Source organism: Coffea arabica, chromosome 11c, assembly GCF_036785885.1.
Source record: "Coffea arabica cultivar ET-39 chromosome 11c, Coffea Arabica ET-39 HiFi, whole genome shotgun sequence".
Taxonomy (NCBI): domain Eukaryota; kingdom Viridiplantae; phylum Streptophyta; class Magnoliopsida; order Gentianales; family Rubiaceae; genus Coffea; species Coffea arabica.
The window spans coordinates 22,338,801-22,356,921 of record NC_092330.1 but is presented as its reverse complement, the minus strand read 5'-3'; the positions used below and the strand labels follow the sequence as shown (position 1 = coordinate 22,356,921).

The following is an 18,121-nucleotide window of genomic DNA, read 5'->3' as shown; positions in this document are numbered from 1 at the left end:
GGAACGATTGCTTTATATTTTGCTTCTCATCGAAGCATGAAGGCGGATCTGAAGGCGCGAGACAAGTCGGGAACGGTACGGCTGGATCGAAGCCCGGATCGTCGGTCAAAGTTTTCGGCGCAAATGTATAAGCGCAAGCGTGAAGGATCAATTTCAGGATAATTGAGAGTTGCGCGACGAGGGAAAAAAAATGGTGCAAATCAACAAGAAAAAAATGTAAAAGTAAATAAATAAGAGGATGAGAGGAAATTCATGAATTGACGCTTAGAATGAATTCGGGTCCAGAAAAGCCAAACTGCTTCACAGGACGTGACAGTTTAAAAGAATAAAGCGAAAGGAACATGGCGGGTGCGATCATACCAGCACTAATGCACCGGATCCCATCAGAACTTCGAAGTTAAGCGTGCTTGGGCGACAGTAGTACTAGGATGGGTGACCCTAGGCCGGTCAACGGGTCGGGTCTACACCCGGATCCGGATCGGATCCCTGAAATTTTTGCGGGTATGGGTAGGGATTTAATTCCGTTATCCGGATCCAGATCCGTTTTTTCAAACAAAAAAACGGGTCGGATACGGAATATAGTATTCCGACCCGTATTAGACCCGGATCCGGATATAAATGATTTAATAATTTATAAAAAATATATATTATCAATATAATTTGATTAGGATGATGTATTTGAGTAAAATCAATTTGATTTATTTTCTTATTTGGTTTTTTCTTTGCATTAGCTAGAAATTTGTTTACAAATATATCTTTTTCTCTTTTTTGTTAGAAATTATAAATTTTGGCAAATTTGTTCGGGTAGACCCGACCCGGATCCGAGACTCGGCGGGTCCGGATCCGGAACACCGAATAAAAGACCCGTCGGGTAAACGGGTCGGATCCGGGTCCGGGTCCGGAATAATGAATTCCGGCCCGGACCCGGCCCGTTGACACCCCTAGGTGACCCCCTGGGAAATCCTCGTGTTGCACCCCTCCCTTTTTTGTTTCGAAATCCAAATTTCCCCTTCGTTCTTTATGCTGTAGTAATTTAGCTCCGTCGGAACGATTGCTTTATATTTTGCTTCTCATCGAAGCATGAAGGCGGATCTGAAGGCGCGAGACAAGTCAGGAACGGTACGGCTGGATCGAAGCCCGGATCGTCGGTCAAAGTTGTCGGCGCAAATGTATAAGCGCAAGCGTGAAGGATCAATTTCAGGATAATTGAGAGTTGCGCGACGAGGGAAAAAAAATGGTGCAAATCAACAAGAAAAAAATGTAAAAGTAAATAAATAAAAGGATGAGAGGAAATTCATGAATTAACGCTTAGAATGAATTCGGGTCCAGAAAAGCCAAACTGCTTCACAGGACGTGGCAGTTTAAAAGAATAAAGCGAAAGGAACATGGCGGGTGCGATCATACCAGCACTAATGCACCGGATCCCATCAGAACTCCGAAGTTAAGCGTGCTTGGGCGACAGTAGTACTAGGATGGGTGACCCTAGGCCGGTCAACGGGTCGGGTCTACACCCGGATCCGGATCGGATCCCTGGAATTTTTGCGGGTATGGGTAGGGATTTAATTCCGTTATCCGGATCCGATCCGTTTTTTCAAACAAAAAAACGGGTCGGATACGGAATATAGTATTCCGACCCGTATTAGACCCGGATCCGGATATAAATGATTTAATAATTTATAAAAAATATATATTATCAATATAATTTGATTAGGATGATGTATTTGAGTAAAATCAATTTGATTTATTTTCTTATTTGGTTTTTTCTTTGCATTAGCTAGAAATTTGTTTACAAATATATCTTTTTCTCTTTTTTGTTAGAAATTATAAATTTTGGCAAATTTGTTCGGGTAGACCCGACCCGGATCCGAGACTCGCCGGGTCCGGATCCGAAACACCGAATAAAAGACCCGTCGGATCCGGGTCCGGGTCCGGAATAATGAATTCCGGCCCAGACCCGGCCCGTTGACACCCCTAGGTGACCCCCTGGGAAATCCTCGTGTTGCACCCCTCCCTTTTTTGTTTCGAAATCAAAATTTTCCCTTCGTTCTTTATGCTGTAGTAATTTAGCTCCGTCGGAACGATTGCTTTATATTTTGCTTCTCATCGAAGCATGAAGGCGGATCTGAAGGCGCGAGACAAGTCAGGAACGGTACGGCTGGATCGAAGCCCGGATCGTCGGTCAAAGTTGTCGGCGCAAATGTATAAGCGCAAGCGTGAAGGATCAATTTCAGGATAATTGAGAGTTGTGCGACGAGGGAAAAAAAAGGTGCAAAGCAACAAGAAAAAAATATAAAAGTAAATAAATAAAAGGATGTGAGGAAATTCATGAATTGACGCTTAGAATGAATTCGGGTCCAGAAAAGCCAAACTGCTTCACAGGACGTGGCAGTTTAAAAGAATAAAGCGAAAGGAACATGGCGGGTGCGATCATACCAGCACTAATGCACCGGATCCCATCAGAACTCCGAAGTTAAGCGTGCTTGGGCGACAGTAGTACTAGGATGGGTGACCCTAGGCCTGTCAACGGGTCGGGTCTACACCCGGATCCGGATCGGATCCCTAAAATTTTTGCGGGTAAGGGTAGGGATTTCATTCCGTTATCCGGATCCGGATCCGTTTTTTCAAACAAAAAAACGGGTCGGATACGGAATATAGTATTCCGACCCGTATTAGACCCGGATCCGGATATAAATGATTTAATAATTTATAAAAAATATATATTATCAATATAATTTGATTAGGATGATGTATTTGAGTAAAATCAATTTGATTTATTTTCTTATTTGGTTTTTTCTTTGCATTAGCTAGAAATTTGATTACAAATATATCTTTTTCTCTTTTTTGTTAGAAATTGTAAATTTTGGGAAATTTGTTCGGGTAGACCCGACCCGGATCCGAGACTCGCCGGGTCCGGATCCGAAACACCGAATAAAAGACCCGTCGGGTAAACGGGTCGGATCCGGGTCCGGGTCCGGAATAATGAATTCCGGCCCGGACCCGGCCCGTTGACACCCCTAGGTGACCCCCTGGGAAATCCTCGTGTTGCACCCCTCCCTTTTTTGTTTCGAAATCCAAATTTCCCCTTCGTTCTTTATGCTGTAGTAATTTAGCTCCGTCGGAACGATTGCTTTATATTTTGCTTCTCATCGAAGCATGAAGGCGGATCTGAAGGCGCGAGACAAGTCAGGAACGGTACCGCTGGATCGAAGCCCGGATCGTCGGTCAAAGTTGTCGGCGCAAATGTATAAGCGCAAGCGTGAAGGATCAATTTCAGGATAATTGAGAGTTGCGCGACGAGGGAAAAAAAAATGGTGCAAATCAACAAGAAAAAAATGTAAAAGTAAATAAATAAAAGGATGAGGAGAAATTCTTGAATTGACGCTTAAAATGAATTCGGGTCCAGAAAAGCCACACTGCTTCACAGGACGGGGCAGTTTAAAAGAATAAAGCGAAAGAAACATGTCGGGTGCGATCATACCAGCACTAATGCACCGGATCCCATCAGAACTCCGAAGTTAAGCGTGCTTGAGCGAGAGTAGTACTAGGATGGGTGACCCCCTGGGAAGTCCTCGTGTTGCACCCCTCCCTTTTTTGTTTCGAAATTCAAATTTCCCCTTCGTTCTTTATGCTGTAGTCATTTAGCTCCGTCGGAACGATTGCTTTATATTTTGCTTCTCATCGAAGCATGAAGGCGGATCTGAAGGCGCGAGACAAGTCAGGAACGGTACGGCTGGATCGAAGCCCGGATCGTCGGTCAAAGTTTTCGGCGCAAATGTATAAGTGCAAGCGTGAAGGATCAATTTCAGGATAATTGAGAGTTGCGCGACGAGGGAAAAAAAATGGTGCAAATCAACAAGAAAAAAATGTAAAAGTAAATAAATAAGAGGATGAGAGGAAATTCATGAATTGACGCTTAGAATGAATTCGGGTCCAGAAAAGCCAAACTGCTTCACAGGACGTGACAGTTTAAAAGAATAAAGCGAAAGGAACATGGCGGGTGCGATCATACCAGCACTAATGCACCGGATCCCATCAGAACTTCGAAGTTAAGCGTGCTTGGGCGACAGTAGTACTAGGATGGGTGACCCTAGGCCGGTCAACGGGTCGGGTCTACACCCGGATCCGGATCGGATCCCTGAAATTTTTGCGGGTATGGGTAGGGATTTAATTCCGTTATCCGGATCCGGATCCGTTTTTTCAAACAAAAAAACGGGTCGGATACGGAATATAGTATTCCGACCCGTATTAGACCCGGATCCGGATATAAATGATTTAATAATTTATAAAAAATATATATTATCAATATAATTTGATTAGGATGATGTATTTGAGTAAAATCAATTTGATTTATTTTCTTATTTGGTTTTTTCTTTGCATTAGCTAGAAATTTGTTTACAAATATATCTTTTTCTCTTTTTTGTTAGAAATTATAAATTTTGGGAAATTTGTTCGGGTAGACCCGACCCGGATCCGAGACTCGGCGGGTCTGGATCCGAAACACCGAATAAAAGACCCGTCGGGTAAACGGGTCGGATCCGGGTCCGGGTCCGGAATAATGAATTCCGGCCCGGACCCGGCCCGTTGACACCCCTAGGTGACCCCCTGGGAAATCCTCGTGTTGCACCCCTCCCTTTTTTGTTTCGAAATCCAAATTTCCCCTTCGTTCTTTATGCTGTAGTAATTTAGCTCCGTCGGAACGATTGCTTTATATTTTGCTTCTCATCGAAGCATGAAGGCGGATCTGAAAGCGCGAGACAAGTCAGGAACGGTACGGCTGGATCGAAGCCCGGATCGTCGGTCAAAGTTGTCGGCGCAAATGTATAAGCGCAAGCGTGAAGGATCAATTTCAGGATAATTGAGAGTTGTGCGACGAGGGAAAAAAAAGGTGCAAAGCAACAAGAAAAAAATATAAAAGTAAATAAATAAAAGGATGTGAGGAAATTCATGAATTGACGCTTAGAATGAATTCGGGTCCAGAAAAGCCAAACTGCTTCACAGGACGTGGCAGTTTAAAAGAATAAAGCGAAAGGAACATGGCGGGTGCGATCATACCAGCACTAATGCACCGGATCCCATCAGAACTTCGAAGTTAAGCGTGCTTGGGCGACAGTAGTACTAGGATGGGTGACCCTAGGCCGGTCAACGGGTCGGGTCTACACCCGGATCCGGATCGGATCCCTGGAATTTTTGCGGGTATGGGTAGGGATTTAATTCCGTTATCCGGATCCGATCCGTTTTTTCAAACAAAAAAACGGGTCGGATACGGAATATAGTATTCCGACCCGTATTAGACCCGGATCCGGATATAAATGATTTAATAATTTATAAAAAATATATATTATCAATATAATTTGATTAGGATGATGTATTTGAGTAAAATCAATTTGATTTATTTTCTTATTTGGTTTTTTCTTTGCATTAGCTAGAAATTTGTTTACAAATATATCTTTTTCTCTTTTTTGTTAGAAATTATAAATTTTGGCAAATTTGTTCGGGTAGACCCGACCCGGATCCGAGACTCGCCGGGTCCGGATCCGAAACACCGAATAAAAGACCCGTCGGATCCGGGTCCGGCTCCGGAATAATGAATTCCGGCCCAGACCCGGCCCGTTGACACCCCTAGGTGACCCCCTGGGAAATCCTCGTGTTGCACCCCTCCCTTTTTTGTTTCGAAATCAAAATTTTCCCTTCGTTCTTTATGCTGTAGTAATTTAGCTCCGTCGGAACGATTGCTTTATATTTTGCTTCTCATCGAAGCATGAAGGCGGATCTGAAGGCGCGAGACAAGTCAGGAACGGTACGGCTGGATCGAAGCCCGGATCGTCGGTCAAAGTTGTCGGCGCAAATGTATAAGCGCAAGCGTGAAGGATCAATTTCAGGATAATTGAGAGTTGTGCGACGAGGGAAAAAAAAGGTGCAAAGCAACAAGAAAAAAATATAAAAGTAAATAAATAAAAGGATGTGAGGAAATTCATGAATTGACGCTTAGAATGAATTCGGGTCCAGAAAAGCCAAACTGCTTCACAGGACGTGGCAGTTTAAAAGAATAAAGCGAAAGGAACATGGCGGGTGCGATCATACCAGCACTAATGCACCGGATCCCATCAGAACTCCGAAGTTAAGCGTGCTTGGGCGACAGTAGTACTAGGATGGGTGACCCTAGGCCTGTCAACGGGTCGGGTCTACACCCGGATCCGGATCGGATCCCTAAAATTTTTGCGGGTAAGGGTAGGGATTTCATTCCGTTATCCGGATCCGGATCCGTTTTTTCAAACAAAAAAACGGGTCGGATACGGAATATAGTATTCCGACCCGTATTAGACCCGGATCCGGATATAAATGATTTAATAATTTATAAAAAATATATATTATCAATATAATTTGATTAGGATGATGTATTTGAGTAAAATCAATTTGATTTATTTTCTTATTTGGTTTTTTCTTTGCATTAGCTAGAAATTTGTTTACAAATATATCTTTTTCTCTTTTTTGTTAGAAATTATAAATTTTGGCAAATTTGTTCGGGTAGACCCGACCCGGAACCGAGACTCGTCGGGTCCGGATCCGGAACACCGAATAAAAGACCCGTCGGGTAAACGGGTCGGATCCGGGTCCGGGTCCGGAATAATGAATTCCGGCCCGGACCCGGCCCGTTGACACCCCTAGGTGACCCCCTGGGAAATCCTCGTGTTGCACCCCTCCCTTTTTTGTTTCGAAATCCAAATTTCCCCTTCGTTCTTTATGCTGTAGTAATTTAGCTCCGTCGGAACGATTGCTTTATATTTTGCTTCTCATCGAAGCATGAAGGCGGATCTGAAGGCGCGAGACAAGTCAGGAACGGTACGGCTGGATCGAAGCCCGGATCGTCGGTCAAAGTTGTCGGCGCAAATGTATAAGCGCAAGCGTGAAGGATCAATTTCAGGATAATTGAGAGTTGCGCGACGAGGGAAAAAAAATGGTGCAAATCAACAAGAAAAAAATGTAAAAGTAAATAAATAAAAGGATGAGGGGAAATTCTTGAATTGACGCTTAAAATGAATTCGGGTCCAGAAAAGCCACACTGCTTCACAGGACGGGGCAGTTTAAAAGAATAAAGCGAAAGGAACATGGCGGGTGCGATCATACCAGCACTAATGCACCGGATCCCATCAGAACTCCGAAGTTAAGCGTGCTTGGGCGAGAGTAGTACTAGGATGGGTGACCCCCTGGGAAGTTCTCGTGTTGCACCCCTCCCTTTTTTGTTTCGAAATCCAAATTTCCCCTTCGTTCTTTATGCTGTAGTAATTTAGCTCCGTCGGGTCGATTGCTTTATATTTTGCTTCTTATCGAAGCATGAAGGCGGATCTGAAGGCGCGAGACAAATCAGGAACGGTACGGCTGGATCGAAGCCCGGATCGTCGGTCAAAGTTGTCGGCGCAAATGTATAAGCGCAAGCGTGAAGGATCAATTTCAGGATAATTGAGAGTTGTGCGACGAGTGAAAAAAAAGGTGCAAAGCAACAAGAAAAAAATATAAAAGTAAATAAATAAAAGGATGAGAGGAAATTCATGAATTGACGCTTAGAATGAATTCGGGTCCAGAAAAGCCAAACTGCTTCACAGGACGTGGCAGTTTAAAAGAATAAAGCGAAAGGAACATGGCGGGTGCGATCATACCAGCACTAATGCACCGGATCCCATCAGAACTTCGAAGTTAAGCGTGCTTGGGCGACAGTAGTACTAGGATGGGTGACCCTAGGCCGGTCAACGGGTCGGGTCTACACCCGGATCCGGATCGGATCCCTGAAATTTTTGCTGGTATGGGTAGGGATTTAATTCCGTTATCCGGATCCGGATCCGTTTTTTCAAACAAAAAAACGGGTCGGATACGGAATATAGTATTCCGACCCGTACTAGACCCGGATCCGGATATAAATGATTTAATAATTTATAAAAAATATATATTATCAATATAATTTGATTAGGATGATGTATTTGAGTAAAATCAATTTGATTTATTTTCTTATTTGGTTTTTTCTTTGCATTAGCTAGAAATTTGTTTACAAATATATCTTTTTCTCTTTTTTGTTAGAAATTATAAATTTTGGCAAATTTGTTCGGGTAGACCCGACCCGGATCCGAGACTCGCCGGGTCCGGATCCGAAACACCGAATAAAAGACCCGTCGGATCCGGGTCCGGGTCCGGAATAATGAATTCCGGCCCAGACCCGGCCCGTTGACACCCCTAGGTGACCCCCTGGGAAATCCTCGTGTTGCACCCCTCCCTTTTTTGTTTCGAAATCAAAATTTTCCCTTCGTTCTTTATGCTGTAGTAATTTAGCTCCGTCGGAACGATTGCTTTATATTTTGCTTCTCATCGAAGCATGAAGGCGGATCTGAAGGCGCGAGACAAGTCAGGAACGGTACGGCTGGATCGAAGCCCGGATCGTCGGTCAAAGTTGTCGGCGCAAATGTATAAGCGCAAGCGTGAAGGATCAATTTCAGGATAATTGAGAGTTGTGCGACGAGGGAAAAAAAAGGTGCAAAGCAACAAGAAAAAAATATAAAAGTAAATAAATAAAAGGATGTGAGGAAATTCATGAATTGACGCTTAGAATGAATTCGGGTCCAGAAAAGCCAAACTGCTTCACAGGACGTGGCAGTTTAAAAGAATAAAGCGAAAGGAACATGGCGGGTGCGATCATACCAGCACTAATGCACCGGATCCCATCAGAACTCCGAAGTTAAGCGTGCTTGGGCGACAGTAGTACTAGGATGGGTGACCCTAGGCCTGTCAACGGGTCGGGTCTACACCCGTATCCGGATCGGATCCCTAAAATTTTTGCGGGTAAGGGTAGGGATTTCATTCCGTTATCCGGATCCGGATCCGTTTTTTCAAACAAAAAAACGGGTCGGATACGGAATATAGTATTCCGACCCGTATTAGACCCGGATCCGGATATAAATGATTTAATAATTTATAAAAAATATATATTATCAATATAATTTGATTAGGATGATGTATTTGAGTAAAATCAATTTGATTTATTTTCTTATTTGGTTTTTTCTTTGCATTAGCTAGAAATTTGTTTACAAATATATCTTTTTCTTTTTTTTGTTAGAAATTATAAATTTTGGCAAATTTGTTCGGGTAGACCCGACCCGGAACCGAGACTCGTCGGGTCCGGATCCGGAACACCGAATAAAAGACCCGTCGGGTAAACGGGTCGGATCCGGGTCCGGGTCCGGAATAATGAATTCCGGCCCGGACCCGGCCCGTTGACACCCCTAGGTGACCCCCTGGGAAATCCTCGTGTTGCACCCCTCCCTTTTTTGTTTCGAAATCCAAATTTCCCCTTCGTTCTTTATGCTGTAGTAATTTAGCTCCGTCGGAACGATTGCTTTATATTTTGCTTCTCATCGAAGCATGAAGGCGGATCTGAAGGCGCGAGACAAGTCAGGAACGGTACGGCTGGATCGAAGCCCGGATCGTCGGTCAAAGTTGTCGGCGCAAATGTATAAGCGCAAGCGTGAAGGATCAATTTCAGGATAATTGAGAGTTGCGCGACGAGGGAAAAAAAAATGGTGCAAATCAACAAGAAAAAAATGTAAAAGTAAATAAATAAAAGGATGAGGGGAAATTCTTGAATTGACGCTTAAAATGAATTCGGGTCCAGAAAAGCCACACTGCTTCACAGGACGGGGCAGTTTAAAAGAATAAAGCGAAAGGAACATGGCGGGTGCGATCATACCAGCACTAATGCACCGGATCCCATCAGAACTCCGAAGTTAAGCGTGCTTGGGCGAGAGTAGTACTAGGATGGGTGACCCCCTGGGAAGTCCTCGTGTTGCACCCCTCCCTTTTTTGTTTCGAAATCCAAATTTCCCCTTCGTTCTTTATGCTGTAGTAATTTAGCTCCGTCGGAACGATTGCTTTATATTTTGCTTCTCATCGAAGCATGAAGGCGGATCTGAAGGCGCGAGACAAGTCAGGAACGGTACGGCTGGATCGAAGCCCGGATCGTCGGTCAAAGTTGTCGGCGCAAATGTATAAGCGCAAGCGTGAAGGATCAATTTCAGGATAATTGAGAGTTGTGCGACGAGTGAAAAAAAAGGTGCAAAGCAACAAGAAAAAAATATAAAAGTAAATAAATAAAAGGATGAGAGGAAATTCATGAATTGACGCTTAGAATGAATTCGGGTCCAGAAAAGCCAAACTGCTTCACAGGACGTGGCAGTTTAAAAGAATAAAGCGAAAGGAACATGGCGGGTGCGATCATACCAGCACTAATGCACCGGATCCCATCAGAACTCCGAAGTTAAGCGTGCTTGGGCGACAGTAGTACTAGGATGGGTGACCCTAGGCCTGTCAACGGGTCGGGTCTAGACCCGGATCCGGATCGGATCCCTGAAATTTTTGCGGGTATGGGTAGGGATTTAATTCCGTTATCCGTATCCGGATCCGTTTTTTCAAACAAAAAAACGGGTCGGATACGGAATATAGTATTCCGACCCGTATTAGACCCGGATCCGGATATAAATGATTTAATAATTTATAAAAAATATATATTATCAATATAATTTGATTAGGATGATGTATTTGAGTAAAATCAATTTGATTTATTTTCTTATTTGGTTTTTTCTTTGCATTAGCTAGAAATTTGTTTACAAATATATCTTTTTCTCTTTTTTGTTAGAAATTATAAATTTTGGCAAATTTGTTCGGGTAGACCCGACCCGGATCCGAGACTCGCCGGGTCCGGATCCGGAACACAGAATAAAAGACCGTCGGGTAAACGGGTCGGATCCGGGTCCGGGTCCGGAATAATGAATTCCGGCCCGGACCCGGCCCGTTGACACCCCTAGGTGACCCCCTGGGAAATCCTCGTGTTGCACCCCTCCCTTTTTTGTTTCGAAATCCAAATTTCCCCTTCGTTCTTTATGCTGTAGTAATTTAGCTCCGTCGGAACGATTGCTTTATATTTTGCTTCTCATCGAAGCATGAAGGCGGATCTGAAGGCGCGAGACAAGTCAGGAACGGTACGGCTGGATCGAAGCCCGGATCGTCGGTCAAAGTTGTCGGCGCAAATGTATAAGCGCAAGCGTGAAGGATCAATTTCAGGATAATTGAGAGTTGCGCGACGAGGGAAAAAAAAATGGTGCAAATCAACAAGAAAAAAATGTAAAAGTAAATAAATAAAAGGATGAAGGGAAATTCTTGAATTGACGCTTAAAATGAATTCGGGTCCAGAAAAGCCACACTGCTTCACAGGACGGGGCAGTTTAAAAGAATAAAGCGAAAGGAACATGGCGGGTGCGATCATACCAGCACTAATGCACCGGATCCCATCAGAACTCCGAAGTTAAGCATGCTTGGGCGAGAGTAGTACTAGGATGGGTGACCCCTTGGGAAGTTCTCGTGTTGCACCCCTCCCTTTTTTGTTTCGAAATCCAAATTTCCCCTTCGTTCTTTATGCTGTAGTAATTTAGCTCCGTCGGGACGATTGCTTTATATTTTGCTTCTTATCGAAGCATGAAGGCGGATCTGAAGGCGCGAGACAAGTCAGGAACGGTACGGCTGGATCGAAGCCCGGATCGTCGGTCAAAGTTGTCGGCGCAAATGTATAAGCGCAAGCGTGAAGGATCAATTTCAGGATAATTGAGAGTTGTGCGACGAGGGAAAAAAAAGGTGCAAAGCAACAAGAAAAAAATATAAAAGTAAATAAATAAAAGGATGAGAGGAAATTCATGAATTGACGCTTAGAATGAATTCGGGTCCAGAAAAGCCAAACTGCTTCACAGGACGTGGCAGTTTAAAAGAATAAAGCGAAAGGAACATGGCGGGTTCGATCATACCAGCACTAATGCACCGGATCCCATCAGAACTCCGAAGTTAAGCGTGCTTGGGCGACAGTAGTACTAGGATGGGTGACCCTAGGCCTGTCAACGGGTCGGGTCTAGACCCGGATCCGGATCGGATCCCTGAAATTTTTGCGGGTATGGGTAGGGATTTAATTCCGTTATCCGGATCCGGATCCGTTTTTTCAAACAAAAAAACGGGTCGGATACGGAATATAGTATTCCGACCCGTATTAGACCCGGATCCGGATATAAATGATTTAATAATTTATAAAAAATATATATTATCAATATAATTTGATTAGGATGATGTATTTGAGTAAAATCAATTTGATTTATTTTCTTATTTGGTTTTTTCTTTGCATTAGCTAGAAATTTGTTTACAAATATATCTTTTTCTATTTTTTGTTAGAAATTATAAATTTTGGCAAATTTGTTCGGGTAGACCCGACCCGGATCCGAGACTCGCCGGGTCCGGATCCGGAACACCGAATAAAAGACCCGTCGGGTAAACGGGTCGGATCCGGGTCCGGGTCCGGAATAATGAATTCCGGCCCGGACCCGGCCCGTTGACACCCCTAGGTGACCCCCTGGGAAATCCTCGTGTTGCACCCCTCCCTTTTTTGTTTCGAAATCCAAATTTCCCCTTCGTTCTTTATGCTGTAGTAATTTAGCTCCGTCGGAACGATTGCTTTATATTTTGCTTCTCATCGAAGCATGAAGGCGGATCTGAAGGCGCGAGACAAGTCAGGAACGGTACGGCTGGATCGAAGCCCGGATCGTCGGTCAAAGTTGTCGGCGCAAATGTATAAGCGCAAGCGTGAAGGATCAATTTCAGGATAATTGAGAGTTGCGCGACGAGGGAAAAAAAATGGTGCAAATCAACAAGAAAAAAATGTAAAAGTAAATAAATAAAAGGATGAGGGGAAATTCTTGAATTGACGCTTAAAATGAATTCGGGTCCAGAAAAGCCACACTGCTTCACAGGACGGGGCAGTTTAAAAGAATAAAGCGAAAGGAACATGGCGGGTGCGATCATACCAGCACTAATGCACCGGATCCCATCAGAACTCCGAAGTTAAGCGTGCTTGGGCGAGAGTAGTACTAGGATGGGTGACCCCCTGGGAAGTCCTCGTGTTGCACCCCTCCCTTTTTTGTTTCGAAATCCAAATTTCCCCTTCGTTCTTTATGCTGTAGTAATTTAGCTCCGTCGGGACGATTGCTTTATATTTTGCTTCTTATCGAAGCATGAAGGCGGATCTGAAGGCGCGAGACAAGTCAGGAACGGTACGGCTGGATCGAAGCCCGGATCGTCGGTCAAAGTTGTCGGCGCAAATGTATAAGCGCAAGCGTGAAGGATCAATTTCAGGATAATTGAGAGTTGTGCGACGAGGGAAAAAAAAGGTGCAAAGCAACAAGAAAAAAATATAAAAGTAAATAAATAAAAGGATGAGAGGAAATTCATGAATTGACGCTTAGAATGAATTCGGGTCCAGAAAAGCCAAACTGCTTCACAGGACGTGGCAGTTTAAAAGAATAAAGCGAAAGAAACATGGCGGGTGCGATCATACCAGCACTAATGCACCGGATCCCATCAGAACTCCGAAGTTAAGCGTGCTTGGGCGACAGTAGTACTAGGATGGGTGACCCTAGGCCTGTCAACGGGTCGGGTCTAGACCCGGATCCGGATCGGATCCCTGAAATTTTTGCGGGTATGGGTAGGGATTTAATTCCGTTATCCGTATCCGGATCCGTTTTTTCAAACAAAAAAACGGGTCGGATACGGAATATAGTATTCCGACCCGTATTAGACCCGGATCCGGATATAAATGATTTAATAATTTATAAAAAATATATATTATCAATATAATTTGATTAGGATGATGTATTTGAGTAAAATCAATTTGATTTATTTTCTTATTTGGTTTTTTCTTTGCATTAGCTAGAAATTTGTTTACAAATATATCTTTTTCTCTTTTTTGTTAGAAATTATAAATTTTGGCAAATTTGTTCGGGTAGACCCGACCCGGATCCGAGACTCGCCGGGTCCGGATCCGGAACACAGAATAAAAAACCCGTCGGGTAAACGGGTCGGATCCGGGTCCGGGTCCGGAATAATGAATTCCGGCCCGGACCCGGCCCGTTGACACCCCTAGGTGACCCCCTGGGAAATCCTCGTGTTGCACCCCTCCCTTTTTTGTTTCGAAATCCAAATTTCCCCTTCGTTCTTTATGCTGTAGTAATTTAGCTCCGTCGGAACGATTGCTTTATATTTTGCTTCTCATCGAAGCATGAAGGCGGATCTGAAGGCGCGAGACAAGTCAGGAACGGTACGGCTGGATCGAAGCCCGGATCGTCGGTCAAAGTTGTCGGCGCAAATGTATAAGCGCAAGCGTGAAGGATCAATTTCAGGATAATTGAGAGTTGCGCGACGAGGGAAAAAAAAATGGTGCAAATCAACAAGAAAAAAATGTAAAAGTAAATAAATAAAAGGATGAAGGGAAATTCTTGAATTGACGCTTAAAATGAATTCGGGTCCAGAAAAGCCACACTGCTTCACAGGACGGGGCAGTTTAAAAGAATAAAGCGAAAGGAACATGGCGGGTGCGATCATACCAGCACTAATGCACCGGATCCCATCAGAACTCCGAAGTTAAGCATGCTTGGGCGAGAGTAGTACTAGGATGGGTGACCCCTTGGGAAGTTCTCGTGTTGCACCCCTCCCTTTTTTGTTTCGAAATCCAAATTTCCCCTTCGTTCTTTATGCTGTAGTAATTTAGCTCCGTCGGGACGATTGCTTTATATTTTGCTTCTTATCGAAGCATGAAGGCGGATCTGAAGGCGCGAGACAAGTCAGGAACGGTACGGCTGGATCGAAGCCCGGATCGTCGGTCAAAGTTGTCGGCGCAAATGTATAAGCGCAAGCGTGAAGGATCAATTTCAGGATAATTGAGAGTTGTGCGACGAGGGAAAAAAAAGGTGCAAAGCAACAAGAAAAAAATATAAAAGTAAATAAATAAAAGGATGAGAGGAAATTCATGAATTGACGCTTAGAATGAATTCGGGTCCAGAAAAGCCAAACTGCTTCACAGGACGTGGCAGTTTAAAAGAATAAAGCGAAAGGAACATGGCGGGTTCGATCATACCAGCACTAATGCACCGGATCCCATCAGAACTCCGAAGTTAAGCGTGCTTGGGCGACAGTAGTACTAGGATGGGTGACCCTAGGCCTGTCAACGGGTCGGGTCTAGACCCGAATCCGGATCGGATCCCTGAAATTTTTGCGGGTATGGGTAGGGATTTAATTCCGTTATCCGGATCCGGATCCGTTTTTTCAAACAAAAAAACGGGTCGGATACGGAATATAGTATTCCGACCCGTATTAGACCCGGATCCGGATATAAATGATTTAATAATTTATAAAAAATATATATTATCAATATAATTTGATTAGGATGATGTATTTGAGTAAAATCAATTTGATTTATTTTCTTATTTGGTTTTTTCTTTGCATTAGCTAGAAATTTGTTTACAAATATATCTTTTTCTCTTTTTTGTTAGAAATTATAAATTTTGGCAAATTTGTTCGGGTAGACCCGACCCGGATCCGAGACTCGCCGGGTCCGGATCCGGAACACCGAATAAAAGACCCGTCGGGTAAACGGGTCGGATCCGGGTCCGGGTCCGGAATAATGAATTCCGGCCCGGACCCGGCCCGTTGACACCCCTAGGTGACCCCCTGGGAAATCCTCGTGTTGCACCCCTCCCTTTTTTGTTTCGAAATCCAAATTTCCCCTTCGTTCTTTATGCTGTAGTAATTTAGCTCCGTCGGAACGATTGCTTTATATTTTGCTTCTCATCGAAGCATGAAGGCGGATCTGAAGGCGCGAGACAAGTCAGGAACGGTACCGCTGGATCGAAGCCCGGATCGTCGGTCAAAGTTGTCGGCGCAAATGTATAAGCGCAAGCGTGAAGGATCAATTTCAGGATAATTGAGAGTTGCGCGACGAGGGAAAAAAAAATGGTGCAAATCAACAAGAAAAAAATGTAAAAGTAAATAAATAAAAGGATGAGGAGAAATTCTTGAATTGACGCTTAAAATGAATTCGGGTCCAGAAAAGCCACACTGCTTCACAGGACGGGGCAGTTTAAAAGAATAAAGCGAAAGAAACATGTCGGGTGCGATCATACCAGCACTAATGCACCGGATCCCATCAGAACTCCGAAGTTAAGCGTGCTTGAGCGAGAGTAGTACTAGGATGGGTGACCCCCTGGGAAGTCCTCGTGTTGCACCCCTCCCTTTTTTGTTTCGAAATTCAAATTTCCCCTTCGTTCTTTATGCTGTAGTCATTTAGCTCCGTCGGAACGATTGCTTTATATTTTGCTTCTCATCGAAGCATGAAGGCGGATCTGAAGGCGCGAGACAAGTCAGGAACGGTACGGCTGGATCGAAGCCCGGATCGTCGGTCAAAGTTTTCGGCGCAAATGTATAAGTGCAAGCGTGAAGGATCAATTTCAGGATAATTGAGAGTTGCGCGACGAGGGAAAAAAAATGGTGCAAATCAACAAGAAAAAAATGTAAAAGTAAATAAATAAGAGGATGAGAGGAAATTCATGAATTGACGCTTAGAATGAATTCGGGTCCAGAAAAGCCAAACTGCTTCACAGGACGTGACAGTTTAAAAGAATAAAGCGAAAGGAACATGGCGGGTGCGATCATACCAGCACTAATGCACCGGATCCCATCAGAACTTCGAAGTTAAGCGTGCTTGGGCGACAGTAGTACTAGGATGGGTGACCCTAGGCCGGTCAACGGGTCGGGTCTACACCCGGATCCGGATCGGATCCCTGAAATTTTTGCGGGTATGGGTAGGGATTTAATTCCGTTATCCGGATCCGGATCCGTTTTTTCAAACAAAAAAACGGGTCGGATACGGAATATAGTATTCCGACCCGTATTAGACCCGGATCCGGATATAAATGATTTAATAATTTATAAAAAATATATATTATCAATATAATTTGATTAGGATGATGTATTTGAGTAAAATCAATTTGATTTATTTTCTTATTTGGTTTTTTCTTTGCATTAGCTAGAAATTTGTTTACAAATATATCTTTTTCTCTTTTTTGTTAGAAATTATAAATTTTGGGAAATTTGTTCGGGTAGACCCGACCCGGATCCGAGACTCGGCGGGTCTGGATCCGAAACACCGAATAAAAGACCCGTCGGGTAAACGGGTCGGATCCGGGTCCGGGTCCGGAATAATGAATTCCGGCCCGGACCCGGCCCGTTGACACCCCTAGGTGACCCCCTGGGAAATCCTCGTGTTGCACCCCTCCCTTTTTTGTTTCGAAATCCAAATTTCCCCTTCGTTCTTTATGCTGTAGTAATTTAGCTCCGTCGGAACGATTGCTTTATATTTTGCTTCTCATCGAAGCATGAAGGCGGATCTGAAAGCGCGAGACAAGTCAGGAACGGTACGGCTGGATCGAAGCCCGGATCGTCGGTCAAAGTTGTCGGCGCAAATGTATAAGCGCAAGCGTGAAGGATCAATTTCAGGATAATTGAGAGTTGTGCGACGAGGGAAAAAAAAGGTGCAAAGCAACAAGAAAAAAATATAAAAGTAAATAAATAAAAGGATGTGAGGAAATTCATGAATTGACGCTTAGAATGAATTCGGGTCCAGAAAAGCCAAACTGCTTCACAGGACGTGGCAGTTTAAAAGAATAAAGCGAAAGGAACATGGCGGGTGCGATCATACCAGCACTAATGCACCGGATCCCATCAGAACTTCGAAGTTAAGCGTGCTTGGGCGACAGTAGTACTAGGATGGGTGACCCTAGGCCGGTCAACGGGTCGGGTCTACACCCGGATCCGGATCGGATCCCTGGAATTTTTGCGGGTATGGGTAGGGATTTAATTCCGTTATCCGGATCCGATCCGTTTTTTCAAACAAAAAAACGGGTCGGATACGGAATATAGTATTCCGACCCGTATTAGACCCGGATCCGGATATAAATGATTTAATAATTTATAAAAAATATATATTATCAATATAATTTGATTAGGATGATGTATTTGAGTAAAATCAATTTGATTTATTTTCTTATTTGGTTTTTTCTTTGCATTAGCTAGAAATTTGTTTACAAATATATCTTTTTCTCTTTTTTGTTAGAAATTATAAATTTTGGCAAATTTGTTCGGGTAGACCCGACCCGGATCCGAGACTCGCCGGGTCCGGATCCGAAACACCGAATAAAAGACCCGTCGGATCCGGGTC

The 18,121-nt window shown here is 43.8% G+C and overlaps 7 non-coding genes and 14 pseudogenes across 7 annotated transcripts; all 21 read left to right on the top strand.

Moving 5' to 3' along the window:
• Positions 1-346: 346 nt before the first annotated feature.
• LOC140019718 (5S ribosomal RNA) lies at positions 347-464 on the top strand (annotated as a pseudogene).
• A 926-nt stretch (positions 465-1,390) lies between these two features.
• Positions 1,391-1,508, top strand: LOC140018266 (5S ribosomal RNA; annotated as a pseudogene).
• Positions 1,509-2,419: 911 nt separating this feature from the next.
• Positions 2,420-2,543, top strand: LOC140018504 (5S ribosomal RNA; annotated as a pseudogene).
• A 921-nt stretch (positions 2,544-3,464) lies between these two features.
• Positions 3,465-3,583, top strand: LOC140017833 (5S ribosomal RNA). The gene has a single exon (XR_011824139.1). It is a non-coding gene; the product is annotated as a 5S ribosomal RNA (ribosomal RNA).
• Positions 3,584-3,995: 412 nt separating this feature from the next.
• On the top strand, positions 3,996-4,113 carry LOC140019717 (5S ribosomal RNA; annotated as a pseudogene).
• A 925-nt stretch (positions 4,114-5,038) lies between these two features.
• LOC140019715 (5S ribosomal RNA) lies at positions 5,039-5,156 on the top strand (annotated as a pseudogene).
• Positions 5,157-6,067: 911 nt separating this feature from the next.
• On the top strand, positions 6,068-6,191 carry LOC140018503 (5S ribosomal RNA; annotated as a pseudogene).
• Positions 6,192-7,111: 920 nt separating this feature from the next.
• Positions 7,112-7,230, top strand: LOC140017267 (5S ribosomal RNA). Its single transcript, XR_011823578.1, has one exon. It is a non-coding gene; the product is annotated as a 5S ribosomal RNA (ribosomal RNA).
• A 411-nt stretch (positions 7,231-7,641) lies between these two features.
• Positions 7,642-7,759, top strand: LOC140019714 (5S ribosomal RNA; annotated as a pseudogene).
• A 912-nt stretch (positions 7,760-8,671) lies between these two features.
• On the top strand, positions 8,672-8,795 carry LOC140018528 (5S ribosomal RNA; annotated as a pseudogene).
• A 921-nt stretch (positions 8,796-9,716) lies between these two features.
• On the top strand, positions 9,717-9,835 carry LOC140017115 (5S ribosomal RNA). Its single transcript, XR_011823429.1, has one exon. It is a non-coding gene; the product is annotated as a 5S ribosomal RNA (ribosomal RNA).
• Positions 9,836-10,246: 411 nt separating this feature from the next.
• Positions 10,247-10,364, top strand: LOC140018903 (5S ribosomal RNA; annotated as a pseudogene).
• A 926-nt stretch (positions 10,365-11,290) lies between these two features.
• On the top strand, positions 11,291-11,409 carry LOC140017791 (5S ribosomal RNA). The gene has a single exon (XR_011824096.1). It is a non-coding gene; the product is annotated as a 5S ribosomal RNA (ribosomal RNA).
• A 411-nt stretch (positions 11,410-11,820) lies between these two features.
• On the top strand, positions 11,821-11,938 carry LOC140018202 (5S ribosomal RNA; annotated as a pseudogene).
• A 926-nt stretch (positions 11,939-12,864) lies between these two features.
• On the top strand, positions 12,865-12,983 carry LOC140017114 (5S ribosomal RNA). Its single transcript, XR_011823428.1, has one exon. It is a non-coding gene; the product is annotated as a 5S ribosomal RNA (ribosomal RNA).
• Positions 12,984-13,394: 411 nt separating this feature from the next.
• On the top strand, positions 13,395-13,512 carry LOC140018902 (5S ribosomal RNA; annotated as a pseudogene).
• A 927-nt stretch (positions 13,513-14,439) lies between these two features.
• Positions 14,440-14,558, top strand: LOC140017789 (5S ribosomal RNA). Its single transcript, XR_011824094.1, has one exon. It is a non-coding gene; the product is annotated as a 5S ribosomal RNA (ribosomal RNA).
• A 411-nt stretch (positions 14,559-14,969) lies between these two features.
• On the top strand, positions 14,970-15,087 carry LOC140018201 (5S ribosomal RNA; annotated as a pseudogene).
• Positions 15,088-16,014: 927 nt separating this feature from the next.
• On the top strand, positions 16,015-16,133 carry LOC140017832 (5S ribosomal RNA). Its single transcript, XR_011824138.1, has one exon. It is a non-coding gene; the product is annotated as a 5S ribosomal RNA (ribosomal RNA).
• A 412-nt stretch (positions 16,134-16,545) lies between these two features.
• On the top strand, positions 16,546-16,663 carry LOC140019713 (5S ribosomal RNA; annotated as a pseudogene).
• Positions 16,664-17,588: 925 nt separating this feature from the next.
• LOC140019712 (5S ribosomal RNA) lies at positions 17,589-17,706 on the top strand (annotated as a pseudogene).
• Positions 17,707-18,121: the final 415 nt, after the last annotated feature.